Source organism: Bos taurus, chromosome 11 (assembly GCF_002263795.3).
Source record: "Bos taurus isolate L1 Dominette 01449 registration number 42190680 breed Hereford chromosome 11, ARS-UCD2.0, whole genome shotgun sequence".
NCBI classification, from domain to species: Eukaryota; Metazoa; Chordata; class Mammalia; order Artiodactyla; family Bovidae; genus Bos; species Bos taurus.
Genome location: NC_037338.1, coordinates 78,075,752 through 78,091,617, shown reverse-complemented (window position 1 = coordinate 78,091,617; position 15,866 = coordinate 78,075,752).

Genomic DNA, 15,866 nt, shown 5'->3' with positions numbered 1-15,866 from the left:
CTTCTGCGTATTTGGAATGTGTTTATATTAGGCTTGTCTGTAAGTGCGTTGTGTATGTTTGTGTGTGCGTGTGTGCATTTGGAGGGAAGTGTTGGAAAGTGTTTTTAGCTCAGTTGTTTGCCTTGTCCTCCTTTCTTTTTCTCGCAGCACTAGAGATGTTCTTAACATCTCTTAGCAACTCTATTGGGGTGAGAGCCATTTAGGATGTGAGAGAATTCCCTTGCATCATTCATTAATGGACATACCCTAATGTGAGTGCTGAATGATCTTTCAGTCATAAACATTAGGCTGTGTCACTCTGATGCTTAATATTGCTTCTTGGCTCCCTCTTACCTAAAATATGAAACCCACACTCTAGCATTATAAGGTCTTCATAATCTGGTCCTAATGTTCCATTTTGGCCTCATCTCCCACCTCTAGGAGTCTAAACTATCTAGTTTCTATACAAGCTATGTTCTAATCCCTCTGTCTCTGCTCATACTATTTGTGTGGCCTGGGATGTTCGTTACCAACTGGGGAAGCCAGTTAATTCCTTTTGTTTTAACTCATTCTGAATCTTTTCCGTGAAGACTTTCCTTGCCTCAGGCATCCTACAGAGTTCCCACTGTATTTTGTACACACCTGCTGAAGGAAAGACGGCTAATTTACAGCCAATTCAATATCCTTTCTCCGTCCTTCCACTCATAAGAGATTCCTGATTTTATTTGGAGTGGCAGTGTGCCCAGTTCCCAAACTTCTTGTGGCCAAGTGGTCAATCTCTGGCCAATGAAATACAAGTAGATGCTGAGTGGGACCTCTAAGAGATCTTCTCAAAAGGAGAAAACTGGAACTGGCCCTTTTTATCTCCACATATTGCCTAAAATGTGGATGTATTGGCTGGAGCTCCAGCATTCATCTTGGACTATAAGGTTCCCTTGAGAAAACACCACATGTTAGAGATGGTGGGGCAGGAAGAAGGAGAAATCTAAGATTAACATTGTGACATTGCCTTAACAGCCGTGGACTATGTACCTCTGAACATTTTACATGAGAGAGAGAAATTTATTTCTTGTGTTTTAACTTGGCCCTGTTTAGGTTTTCTGTTATGTGCACCAACTCTCAGTTCAGTTCAGTCACTCAGTCGTGTCCAACTCTTGGCAACCCCATGGACTGCAGCACGCCAGGCCTCCCTGTCCATTGCCAGCTCCACCTTTAATCTTTACTAATATACCTGCCTTACAGCAGTTACCAAAGAGTATAATATTGGACTATCTTCATATATATCTTTCTTACTCTGTTATTTCCTAGTAGGAGAGCTGGGTTACTGTATGTTTTAAAATAATATAAGTATCATATGGATTTCTGCCAAGGCATGACTCTTGAATTGGTGGTGGGAATGAGGGTGACCAAACGAATGACCGAAATATCATTCATTTCTTTTCTTCCTTTTTTCAAACCACCTGTCACTATGCAAAGATATTATATAATTATTGACTATATTCTCCCACACTGTACATTATATACTGTGACTCATTTGTAACTAGAAATGTTTACCTCTCTCTTTTCCCTTACCCCTTCCCTTCGGGCAACCACCAGTCATACTTTGTATCTATGACTATGTTTCTGTTTAGTTATACTTGTTCATTTGTTTTTGTTTTCTTGATTCCACATATAAGTCAAATCATCAAGTATTTGTCTTTCTCTCTCTGACTTATTTCACTTAGTGTAATACCCTCTAGGTTCATCCATATTGTTTCACATGGCAAGATTTAATTCTTTCTTTATAACTGAGTAGTATTCTATTGAAAGCATGTGCTTCATCTTTGCTATCCATTCGTTTATTTATGGGCATTTAGATTGCTTCTATATCCTGGCTATTGTAAGCAGTGCTATAGTGGACATAGAGGTGCATATAGCTTTTCAAATTAGTATTTTGTTTTCTTTGGATTAATAACTAGAAGGAGAATTCTTGGATAGTATGGTAGTCCTATTTTAATTTTTTGAAGAATTTCCATACTGTTTTCCATAGTGGCTGAACCATTTACGCTCCCACAGATAGTGCATTAAGGCTGCCTTTTTTCCAATACTCACCAACACTTTGTCTTAATTGTTGTCTTTTTGATAATAGCCATTCTGAGGTGATACCTCATTGTGGTTTTGATTTGCATTTCCTTGATAATTAGTGATTTTGAGCATCTTTTCATGTGCCCATTGGCTGTTTGCATGTTTCCTTTGGAACAAAAGTCTATTCAAATCCTGTTTATTTTTAAATAGAGGTTTTTTTTATGTTGAGTGTATGAGTCCTTTGTTTATTTTTGCTGTTAAGCCTTTATCAGATATATCATTTGCAAATATCTTCTCCCATTCCATAGGCAGGCTTGTTCATTTTGTTGATAGTTTCCTTTGCTGTGAAAAATCTTTTTAGTTTGATATAGTCCCATTTGTTACATGAACTCACCTATGTCAGTGGCAGAACCAATTCAATATTAGTATGCAATATCGATACCAGGTTATCAAACAAATCAATTTTCTTTTTTTTTTAAATTTTATTTTATTTTTAAACTTTACAATATTGTATTAGTTTTGCCAAATATCGAAATGAATCTGCCACAGGTATACATGTGTTCCCCATCCTGAACCCTCCTCCCTCCTCCCTCCCCATACCCTCCCTCTGGGTCGTCACAGTGCACCAGCCCCAAGCATCCAGTATCGTGCATCGAACCTGGTCTGGCAACTCGTTTCATACATGATATTATACATGTTTCAATGCCATTCTCCCAAATCTCCCCACCCTCTCCCTCTCCCACAGAGTCCATAAGACTGATCTATACATCAGTGTCTCTTTTGCTGTCTCGTATACAGGGTTATTGTTACCATCTTTCTAAATTCCATATATATGCGTTAGTATACTGTATTGGTGTTTTTCTTTCTGGCTTACTTCACTCTGTATAATAGGTTCCAGTTTCATCCATCTCATTAGAACTGATTCAAATGTATTCTTTTTAATGTCTGAGTAATACTCCATTGTGTATATGTACCACAGCTTTCTTATCCATTCATCTGCTGATGGGCATCTAGGTTGTTTCCATGTCCTGGCTATTATAAACAGTGCTGCGATGAACACTGGGGTACATGTGTCTCTTTCCCTTCTGGTTTCCTCAGTGTGTATGCCCAGCAGTGGGATTGCTGGATCATAAGGCAGTTCTATTTCCAGTTTTTTAAGGAATCTCTACACTGTTCTCCATAGTGGCTGTACTAGTTTGCATTCCCACCAACAGTGTAAGAGAGTTCCCTTTTCTCCACACCCTCTCCAGCATTTATTGCTTGTAGACTTATGGATCGCAGCCATTCTGACTGGCGTGAAATGGTACCTCATAGTGGTTTTGATTTGCATTTCTCTGATAATGAGTGATGTTGAGCATCTTTTCATGTGTTTGTTAGCCCTCTGTATGTCTTCTTTGGAGAAATATCTATTTAGTTCTTTGGCCCATTTTTTGATTGGGTCATTTATTTTTCTGGAGTTGAGCTGTAGGAGTTGCTTGTATATTTTTGAGGTTAGTTGTTTGTCAGTTGCTTCATTTACTATTATTTTCTCCCATTCTGAAGGCTGCCTTTTCACCTTGCTAATTGTTTCCTTTGTTGTGCAGAAGCTTTTAAGTTTAATTAGGTCCCATTTGTTTATTTTTGCTTTTATCTCCAACATTCTGGGAGGTGGGTCATAGAGGATCCTGCTGTGATGTATGTTGGAGAGTGTTTTGCCTATGTTCTCCTCTAGGAGTTTTATAGTTTCTGGTCTTATGTTGAGATCTTTAATCCATTTTGAGTTTATTTTTGTGTATGGTGTTAGAAAGTGTTCTAGTTTCATTCTTTTACAAGTGGTTGACCAGTTTTCCCAGCACCACTTATTAAAGAGATTGTCTTTAATCCATTGTATATTTTTGCCTCCTTTGTCAAAGATAAGGTGTCCATATGTGCGTGGATTTATCTCTGAGCTTTCTATTTTGTTCCATTGATCAATATTTCTGTCTTTGTGCCAGTACCATACTATCTTGATAACTGTGGCTTTGCAGTAGAGCCTGAAGTCAGGTAGGTTGATTCCTCCAGTTCCATTCTTCTTTCTCAAGATAGCTTTGGCTATTTGAGGTATTTTGTATTTACATACAAATTGTGAGATTATTTGTTCTAGCTTTGTGAAGAATACCGTTGGTAGCTTGATAGGGATTGCATTGAATCTGTAAATTGCTTTGGGTAGTATACTCATTTTCACTATATTGATTCTTCCAATCCATGAACATGGTATATTTCTCCATCTATTAGTGTCCTCTTTGCTTTCTTTCACCAGTTAAACAAATCAGTTTTCAATGAAATAAACAAATTTGAAATTTGTTTATGATTTTTATAGAGAAAAAATTCACAGTTTTTTAAAAAATCAATGAGCAGTAGCATATCCATGAGCAATAATAGCATAAATAATAAATGTTGGGAAGATTATAGTTTTCTTTCTTTTTCCTTTTTTTGGCCATGCCATGCAACTTGTGGGATTTTAGTTCCCTGACCAGGGATCAAACTTGGGTCCTTGATAGTGAGAGTGCAGACTGCCAGGAAATTCCCCTAAATTTTCAACACAACTTCTTCACCAGTTTTCCAAGCTCCTATGAATGAGATTCCAACAAGTAAGTCCCTCTCACCCCTACCCTCAACTCTATCTACCAACTGATTTTTTCCTGAAAAAAAAGTAGCTTTTATTCTACAGAAATCTTTTTCCTTTAATGTCTCACCTTACTTGTTCTTAAGACTTTAACAGGAAAATACCTTTCCTGCAGTAGATGCTCAATTCAGAGGCACATGGGTTTTCAGTATCTGACTTTAACTGCATGGAGATGGAAATTTTCTTCTATCACCATTGATTGTATTGAAAGGTCCAGTGAACTTTAGTCACTTCTTATATTTTCCCTTGTTCTTCACAAGTATTTTCTCAGTTAAAAGTGACAGTTTGAACTCTGAAGTTCTCTTATCCACTATGGTTTCTGACCTTTGTTGACTCTGAACATTGTATTCCTTTACCAAGTAATTTTTTTTCTAATTTTTTATTTGATATTTTATGCATAATGCTTCCTTTACTCAGACTAAGTAGTCAACAGAATAAAATTGCAAAATGTTAACATGTTGAATGAATAAACAAACAACTTCTGTTTTGAAAGAGAAGCACTGACCTGAGTGCAGCTGTGGATGGAGTAAGCTCTGTTGCCTTGTCGTCTTGGCTGGGTATGTCATCTTGGCTGGGTCACTGGTGTCTCAAATCTACTCTGTGCTTTTGAAACAATGTTTGTGGTACAGTTTTGCTCCTATTGTGTTCCTCTGGCCCTTTTCCCACCTGGTCAAGTGGGAATTTCATATTCCCTGCCTCAGGGTAGAAAAGACACAGCAAAAAACAGAAACAAAGCAATCCTTGCTTTTGTGTTTCAAAACTCTAAGCCTCGGTGAAAGGGGAGAAACTCAAAAGACTAGACTATAGGTTGGAAGACTTTTTGATGAGAGAAAACTTGAGGACATTCCTTAGGCTGGGAGGGTTGTGAGAGGAAGGTGAAGACAGCTAATTAGAGGAGAGCTTGGTGGAACTGGGATGGACCATAGGGGAAGGAAGAAAGATGGCTTCCAAAGATCACCCCATATGCCGCTTTAGCAAGCAACCGAAGTATTCTCTACCCATGAGCCGTAAAGGATTTAGGCCAGTGCCCACAGGAAGACAAGCCTCCTTTTGATGAGCATATCCTGGACTGAGGCGCTTTGCTATTTGCCCTTGGGTTTAGCTTCCCGATGAAAAACTCTCTAGCTGTGATCAACTTGCCACTCATGGCCCCTCGTCAGGAGGAGTCATGAGCTTCTGTTTGGAATGTATCCAACCTCCCTGTGTGGGATTGCCTCTTCCTTGGTGTCCTAGGACATCCACAATCCTTCTGAAGGAAGGCAGCATCCTAGTCTGGAAAGCTTGCGGTGAGTGAGAGTAGAAGACTTGTGACTGAAGTGTAGCTTGAATCGAACAGGATCTGCTCAGGATCACCACCACACCTTGGCCTATGGTAAAACACATCTCTACTGTCTGGATGAGCTGGGAAGTTTTTAGAAAGTTACAAAAGGGAGTCTAGATTGTTTGCAAGGTCTTGGTGACATTAAGAAAGGTCCAAGAGGTAGAGGATTGACAACCAATCTGTCACCTCGGTCCACCCAAAGCACTGTAGTGAGGCATAAGCTTTAATTTGCCCCTTCTCTTTTTCCATTCTGTGGCCTTGGCCTATCCAACCAGAGACCACCTCTGCTCTCCTTCCCCCATTACACTTGTCTGTGGAGTGTTGCCTACATGGGGGTCATCAGAAAACTTCCCAGACATGGAAATGGGCAAAAGAGATGGATGGATGTCCTTTCAGTGTAGTGCTGGATGTTGTCTGGTGTGCATTTGAGGCTTGTCTAATTGTAAACAGGTGTGCTTCAGGGAGCCTAGGGGGCTGCCATCTATGGGGTTGCACAGAGTCAGACATGACTGAAGCGACTTAGCAGCAGCAGAGCTTCTTTCACTGGTTTTCTGTGGGCCTTCTATAGGGGTAGAAGGTAATTTATAAAAAATTGATTATAGTAATATGATTATTATCTATATAATGTAAATGTCTTTGGTAGAGATAAAATTGATTTCTGTTTTGAAATAGAGAAGCGTAAACATTAACATTTTATCAAGCTTAAGAATATTAATCAGTTTTATATCTAGTAGCTAATCGATTTCAGCATTCCAAAGATATTTCAAAAATATAAACTCCATATATAATTATACATATATATGAACATATATATATATATTCAAATTCTCCTTTAGCTGATCTTAATATCTTAATGTTTCCCTTACTAATTAATAACGAGTAAAATAAAATAATGAATAAGATCTTTGACTTACATTCATTTTGTATTTGCATGAGTCATTTTAACTTCTTAACATTATACTTTAAGAGGATTACTTCCAAAGAAGATGCAGACTTCTTGAGATGATCTTCTGAGATTTTTTCCTTCTTGTTTACTTTATGCTAGTTTTAAAACATTGCTTTCTGTTCTAGAACACAAAATCTTTTCCATTGCTCTAAGTGCTCATAACTTTAGATGTAAACAGAGAGGAATGTGGTTGATTGCTTCAAGTACTAATTTTTCTTAATCGTGGAACATTTTTGTTCAATAAAGTATCTTTACCCTAGTTGGCTTAGTCTTGTAGGACAAGATGTACTTATAAACCTGATCAAGCATCTTGCTTGGATTCATATGTACAAAGAGGTTAGATATTAGCAATGCTGATGGAACTAGTGTATTATGAGAGCAGACAAAAATAAACATTTCCTTCTTCTAATGATTTGTGGCTGAGCTGAGCACTATAAACCACATTAAACTTTTTTTTTTATAAGAATGGGATAAAGCAAGGATCATCCAGTATAGAATAATAGTATAAGCAAAGTGCTGGAGATTGTGAGCAGTCAAATGACTAAGACATGAGGAAATTTTACTGATTTACAAATTATAAAGCAGAGCAGTGAAAGATAAGATAAGTGAAGGCCTTTATCCTACAGGTCTCGTAATTCTTGAGTAGGGGAATGGAATTCTAAATAGAGATGGTTTAGGAAGACTAATATGGCAGTTACGTGTCATGAGGATTAGATTTGGAGGTGGCTAACTGAGGTAGGTGGGGGAGAATTAAAGATAGCTTTGAGAACCTCCTAGATGGAATATAGGGGATTTTTCAAATGTTTAATGACTTTCAGAATAGAAAATGAAAAAGTATGATATTGAAAATGACTTCAAAATTTTGAAACTTGGGATGGTTGATACCATTGAAATGGAGGGCAAATAGAATTTCTGTTTTCTGAATTTTTTCAGGATAAAGCATCTGACAATATAATAGTTTATATTTTATGATTTTTCTTTGCTTTTTAAAATTTGAAACATTTCCCCCTAATTTGTCTCATTTGATAGTCACAACAGTCTGTAAGGCAGACATAGTAATTGCCATGTTACAAGTGTTACTCTTACAGAAGAAGCTGAAGCTCAAAGATGTTAAGGGGTTAAATGGTTTATTCAAACTTCATGGAGGTGGCCCAACTTAGACGGATTGTTCTTTTGATCAAAGAAGTAAGATCATGTACAAGCATCATAGGAATTCGGGATAATGGGTGAGTATCCAGTTAGAGAAGACATTGGGCCTAATAGATACTCTCTTTGAGATGTGAGCTATGGGTATCATAGACATAAAATAGTTGGAAAGTAAGGGTCCAAGGATCTGGAACTTGACTCTGTAGTGATAATCTAAATAGGAAGTAGAGTCTTACCTAGTAAAAGCAGACATATTGCAAGATATAACATATTAATCGCTCTCTACCCAAATTTCTGGAAATATTCTGGTGTGTGGTATAAAGAGTATTCCTCCTTTTCCTTCAAGGAGGAGAAATTGACATGACTAAACAAGTAGAGGGATGGGGTCAGCATGTGACTTAGAGGTGGAGAGATAAGAGAGAGCTGTGCACAGGCCTCCCTGGAGCAAGACACCCCACCATCCACCATAGGATTTTTGCAAGGTGGGAAGAGAAGCTTTTGTCACGCCCATGCCTTTTTGGGTAGGTCCCAGAAACATGTCTGGAGCAGCACTGCATGTTCTCATCTCCCTGTTTTCTATTCATCAGGGGTAAGTGAAAGTACCAAGGGCAGTGAAGTACTAATTAACCCTCACAAGCATTTTCATCTCTGGGTACTTGGTCATTAGTGTCAAAGCCTTAGAGCATGTATATCTATCATTAAGGCTATACTTGTCTTTATCTCATACTTCATGGGATTCTGATAAAGAATCCTGCAGCTCAGGTTAGTTTCTCTATGCACTGAAGGGATTTTTCAAATCTGTTTTGTCACCAAATGAATGTTACAACCCCAGAGTTGCCATCTAGGTACTTAGGATCAGTGCCAATCAGTGGTGAATTTTGGCAGGAAAGAGTGTGCATTTCTGTTATTTCCAATGAAGCTGTACACAACAGAGTGTCAAGGCCTTTCTAGGGCCCAGAAGAAAAGCGCTGGAATCCTGAGCTATGAGTCTTTGATGTGTGTGATGCTAATTTTATGTCAACTTGACTGAGTCATGGTGCCAACATATTTGGTCAAACAATATTGTGGATATTTTTGTGAAGGTGTTTTTTGGATGAGATTCATGTTTGACTTTGAGTAAAGCAAATTACCTTCCATAACATAGGTGGGCCCCATCCAGTTAGTTGAAAGTCTTAATAAGACTGACCTCTTCCAAACAAGAAGGAACTTTGATAGAAGTTTGCCCAAGCAGCTTTTCTCTGGGTCTCCAGCCTGCTGGCCTACCCTGCAGAGTTTGAACTTTACAAGCTTCAAAAATCATATGAGTCAGTTCCTTAAAATCTCAATCTCTTTCTATTTTCCCCCTAGTTTTCTAGTTATCTTAATATTACATAGCATACAACCCTGAATCCCAGTGGCACAACTGGGATGGCTCAACTGTGGGCTGGAGTAAAGATCCACTTTTAAGGTAGCTCTCACACAACTGCATGACTAGCAAGTTGGTACCAGCTGTTGTCTGGGAGCTTAGCCAGTGCTATTGGCCAGCAGGTCCTGTTCCTCTCCATGTGGGCCCCTCCACAGGCTGCTTGGATTTGCTCAGAGCATAGTGACTATATTCTAAGTGCAAATGACCCAAGAGAGGAACTAGGCATCTGTGCCTTCTTTTATGACCTAGCCTTGGAAGTCACATAGCATCATATCTGTCACAATCACAGAGCAACTCAGAGTTAAAGGTGGGGAATTCTAGGGTTGGCAGATAAAATATGAGATGCTCAGTTAACTCTGAGTTTCAAATACATCATATCTGCACATGACTAATGGGAACACCATAGCTTTGACTATATGGAATGTTGTCAGCAGAGTGATGTCTCTGCTTTTTAATATGCTGTCTAGGTTTATCATAGTTATTCTTCCAAGGAGCAAGTATCTTTTAATTTTGTGGCAGCAGTCACCATCTATAGTGATTTTGGAACCCAGGAAAAGAACATCTCTCCCTGTTCCCTCCTTTTCCCCATCACTGTTTGCCATGAAGTGATGGGACCAGGAGCCATAATCTTCATTGTTTGAATGCTGAGTTTTAAGCCAGCTTTTTCACTCTCTTATTTTACCTTTATCAAGAGGCTCTTTAGTTCCTCTTAACTTTCTACCTTTAAAGTGGTATCATTTGCCTATCTGATATTGTTGTTATTTCTCCTGGCAATCTTGATTACAGCTTGTTAGTCATCCACCCCAGCATTTCTCAAGATGTACTCTGCATATAAGTTAAATAAATAGGGTGACAATATATAACCTTGATGTACTCCTTTCCCAATTTTTATAAATGTGCTCCACTGCAGAAGGGAATGGTAAACCATTTCAGTATTCTTGCCTCAAAAACCCTATGAACTGTATAAAATATATATAAATATATATTCATTTTCAGAAGCCATGCCCGTGGGGCCACACAAGACGGGCGGGTCATGGTGGAGAGGGCTGACAGAATGTGGTCCACTGGAGAAGGGAATGGCAAACCACTTCAGTATTCTTGCCTTGAGAGCCCCATGAACAGTATGAAAAGACAAAATGATAGGATACTGAAAGAGGAACTCCCCAGGTCAGTAGGTGCCCAATATGCTACTGGAGATCAGTGGAGAAATAACTCCAGAAAGAATGAAGGGATGGAGCCAAAGCAAAAACAATATCCAGCTGTGGATGTGACTGGTGATAGAAGCAAGGTCCAATGTTGTAAAGAGCAATATTGCATAGGAACCTGGAATGTCAGGTCCATGAATCAAGGCAAATTGGAAGTGGTAAAACAGGAGATGGCAAGAGTAAATGTCAACATTCTAGGAATCAGTGAACTAAGGGACTGGAATGGGTGAATTTAACTCAGATGACCATTGTATCTACTACTGTTGGGCAGGAATCCCTTAGAAGAAATGGAGTAGCCATCATGGTCAACAAAAGAGTCCGAAATGCAGTACTTGGATACAATCTCAAAAACAACAGAATGATCTCTGTTCGTTTCCAAGGCAAACCATTCAATATCACAGTAATCCAAGTCTATGCCCCAACCAGTAACGCTGAAGAAGCTGAAGTTAAACGGTTCTATGGAGACCTACAAGACCTTTTAGAACTAACACCCCAAAAAGATGTCCTTTTCATTTTAGGGGACTGGAATGCAAAAGTGAGAAGTCAAGAAACACCTGGGGTAACAGGCAAATTTGGCCTTGGAATACGGAATGAAGCAGGGCAAAGGCTAACAGAGTTTTGCCAAGAAAATGCACTGGTCATAGCAAACACCCTCTTCTAACAACACAAGAGAAGACTCTATACATGGACATCACCAGATGGTCAACACTGAAATCAAATTGATTATATTCTTTGCAGCCAAAGATGGAGAAGCTCTATACAGTCAACAAAAACAAGACCAGGAGCTGACTGTGGCTCAGATCATGAACTCCTTATTGCCAAATTCAGACTTAAATTGAAGAAAGTAGGGAAAACCACTAGACCATTCAGGTATGACCTAAATCAAATCCCTTATGATTGTACGGTAGAAGTGAGAAATAGATTTAAGGGACTAGATCTGATAGATAGAGTGCCTGATGAACTATGGACAGAGGTTCATGACATTGTACAGGAGACAGGGATCAAGACCATCCCCATGGAAAAGAAATGCAAAAAAGCAAAATGGCTGTCTGGGGAGGCCTTACAAATAGCTGTGAAAAGAAGAGAAGCAAAAGCAAAGGAGAAAAGAAAAGACATAAGCATCTGAATGCAGAGTTCCAAAGAATAGCAAGAAGAGATAAGAAAGCCTTCTTCAGCGATCAATGCAAAGAAATAGAGGAAACCAACAGAATGGGAAAGACTGGAGATCTCTTCAAGAAAATTAGAGATACCAAGGGAACATTTCATGCAAAGATGGGCTCAATAAAGGACAGAAATGGTATGGATCTAACAGAAGCAGAAGATATTAAGAAGAGATGGCAAGAATACACAGAAGAACTGTACAAAAAAGATCTTCATGACCAAGATAATCACGATGGTGTGATTACTCACCTAGAGCCAGACATCCTGAAATTTGAAGTCAAGTGGGCCTTAGAAAGCATCACTATGAACAAAGCTAGTGGAGGTGATGGAATTCCAGTTGAGCTATTTAAAATCCTGGAAGATGATGCTGTGAAAGTGCTGCACTCAATATGTCAACAAATTTGGAACACTCAGCAGTGGCCACAGGACTGGAAAAGGTCAGTTTTCATTCCAATCCCAAAGAAAGGCAATGGAAAGAATGCTCAAACTACTGCACAATTGCACTCATCTCACATGCTAGTAAAGTAATGCTCAAAATTCTCCAAGCCAGGCTTCAGCAATATGTGAACCGTGACCTTCCTGATGTTCAAGCTGTTTTTAGAAAAGGCAGAGGAACCAGAGATCAAATGGCCAACATCTGCTGGATCATGGAGAAAGGAAGAGAGTTCCAGAAAAACATCTCTTTCTGCTTTATTGACTATGCCAAAGCCTTTGACTGTGTGGATAGCAACAAACTGTGGAAAATTCTGAAAGAGATGGTAATACCAGACCACCTGACCCGCTTCTTGAGAAACCTATATGCAGGTCAGGAAGCAACAGTTAGAACTGGACATGGAACAACAGACTGGTTCCAAATAGGAAAAGGAGTATGTCAAGGCTGTATATTGTCACCCTGCTTATTTAACTTCTATGCAGAGTACATCATGAGAAACGCTGGGCTGGAAGAAACACAAGCTGGAATCAAGATTGCTGGGAGAAATATCAATAACCTCAGATATGCAGATGACACCACCCTTATGGCAGAAAGTGAAGAGGAACTAAAGAGCCTCTTGATGAAAGTGAAAGAGGAGAGTGAAAAAGTTGGCTTAAAGCTCAACATTCAGAAAATGAAGATCATGGCATCTGGTCCCATCACTTCATGGCAAATTGATGGGGAAACAGTGGAAACAATGTCAGACTACTTTTTTGGGCTCCCAAATCACTGCAGATGGTGACTGCAGCCATGAAATTAAAAGGCGCTTACTCCTTGGAAGGAAAGTTATGACCAACCTAGATAGCATATTGAAAAGCAGAGACATTACTTTGCCAACAAAGGTCCGTCTAGTCAAGGCTATGGTTTTTCCAGTGGTCATGTATAGATGTGAGAGTTGGACTGTGAAGAAGGCTGAGCACCGAAGAATTGATGGTTTTGAACTGTGGTGTTGGAGAAGACTCTAGAGAGTCCCTTGGACTGCAAGGACACCCAACCAGTCCATTCTGAAGGAGATCAGCCCTGGGATTTCTTTGGAAGGAATGATGGTAAAGCTGCAACTCCAGTACTTTGGCCACCTCATGCGGAGATTTGACTCATTGGAAAAGACTCTGATGCTGGGCAGCATTGGGGGCAGGAGGAAAAGGGGATGACAGAGGATGAGATGGCTGGATGGTATCACTGACTCGATGGATGTGAGTCTGAGTGAACTCCAGGAGTTGGTGATCGACAGGGAAGCCTGGCATGCTGTGATTTATGGGGTCGCAAAGAGTCGGACACGACTGAGCGACTGAATTGAACTGAACTGATTCATTTTCAGATTCCTTTCCATTACAGGTTATTATGAGACATTTCCAGAGAAGGCAATGGCACCCCACTCTGGTACTCTTGCCTGGAAAATCCCATGGACGGAGGAGCCTGGTGGGCTGCAGTCCATGGGGTCGCTAAGAGTCAGACACGACTGAGCAACTTCACTTTCACTTTTCACTTTCCTGCATTGGAGAAGGAAATGGCAACCCACTCCAGTGTTCTTGCCTGGAGAATCCCAGGGACGGGGGAGCCTGGTAGGCTGCCATCTATGGGGTCCCACAGAGTCGGACACGACTGAAGTGACTTAGCAGCATGAGACATTGAATATATTTCTCTGTGTTATGCAATAGGGCCTTGTTGTTTATCTATTCTATGTATAGTAGTGTATATCTGTTCATCTCAAACTCCTAATTTGTCCATCTCCCCTGTTTCCCCTTTAGTAACCATAAATTTGTTTTCTATATCTGTGATTCGATTTCTGTTAAGTTTGTTTGTATCATTTTTGAAAGATTCCACGTATAAGTGATACCATATGATAGTTGTCTTTCTCTGTCTGACTTACTTCACTTAGTACAATAATCTCTAGGTCCATCTCACTCCTCCTGAAGACTATGAAGAGAAGTTGGTGACCAAACAAGAACCAGAGACAAATTCTCTATGCCTTACACAATCAACATACAGAAATGAAACCCTCCCATTCAAAAATAGGAAATGTGAGAGTACCCAGCAGTTACTTGCTCAGGGCTGTTCTGAGATTCCGCTAGGGAATGCTGCAGGTTCCTTAGGGCTCAGTCCTTCTCCTAGGGATTGCTTTCCATGGCTCTTGACTCTCTGGGCCCTTTGTTCTGCCCATGAGTCCCCTTTCCTTCTCCTTAAAAAATGACACGTGGCTGAAGCTGAGAAGTACTCTAAGGCACTTTCCTGTCCATAGAAGTTTGGAAATGAAAGGACCCCTTTTCACTTTGTGTTAACCCTGTTGTTTTCAGTCTGAGTCAATAAAACTGCTTTGAAAATGTTGTTGTAAGCCTTTTTGTGCTTCAATTTATAATCCTTTCCATTAGACCGAAGGTACACTGGTGAATCTTCCTGGGAGACTGCAATGGGATAAGACCCTTAAGATTCTTAGAAGCCCTGTTCTTTTGTTTTTCTTCCTTTTGTTTGTCTTCACATCCTTTAAGAAGGTTTTTATTTGGAAATACTTTCAAACTTACAAAAAGTTATAAAAAACAAAACAGTACAAGGCGGATCTTGTATACCCATTACCCAGATTTGCTTATTGTATTAGCTTCCTCTGATTGCTGTAACAAATTTCCACAAACTGGGTGGCTTTAAACAACAGGAATTTATTATACTCTTATAGTTCTGGAGGCTCAGTATCCAAAATCCAAGTGTTGACAGGATCCTATTCTTTCTGAAAGCTCTAGGGGAGAATCTGTTTCGTGTTCTCTTAGCTTCTGGTATTGCCAGAAGCAACACTGGCATTCCTTGGCTCATAGAAGCATCACTCCGATGTCTCCCTACTTCATTACATAGCCTTCTCCCTGTGTGTGTCTGTCTCTGCGTTCCTTCTCTTCTTTTAAGAACACTGGTCATATAGGATTAACATCCCACCCTACTCTAGTGTGACCTCCTCTTAATTTAATTATATCTGCAAGAACCCTGTTTATGAATAAAGTTCTGTGGTTCTGGGAAGGGCACGAATTTTGAGGGGCATGCCATCAACCCAATACACGTGTTGTTAACATTTGATCCCATTAGGTTTACTATTTGCACTCTCCTTCTCCTCCCTCATCTTCTTTGTCCCTCTCTCTTTGCATTCACTATGTGTATGTAATAGCTTTTCCTTGGATCATTGCCTTCCACGCAGCAGGACCCTTTTACTGCTCTTTGTTGTGGTTGTTGTTCAGTCAACTCAGTTCTGTCTGACTCTTTGCCACCCCATGGACTGTAGCCTCCCAGGCTGCTCTGTCCATGGGATTTCTCAGGCAAGAATACTGGAGTGGCTTGCCATTTCCTTCTCCAGGGAATCTTCCTGGCCCAGGGATCGAACCCTCATCTCTTATGTCTCCTGCGTTGCCGGATGGATCCTTTACCACTAGCACCACCTGGAAAGCCCCATTTTAGGCATCCCCCTCCTTCCATTCCTATTCTCATTGATTTAATTTCCTTTTTGAACTCTTAGGATAATAATATGCTTTCAAAGGGAAAGAAGTTT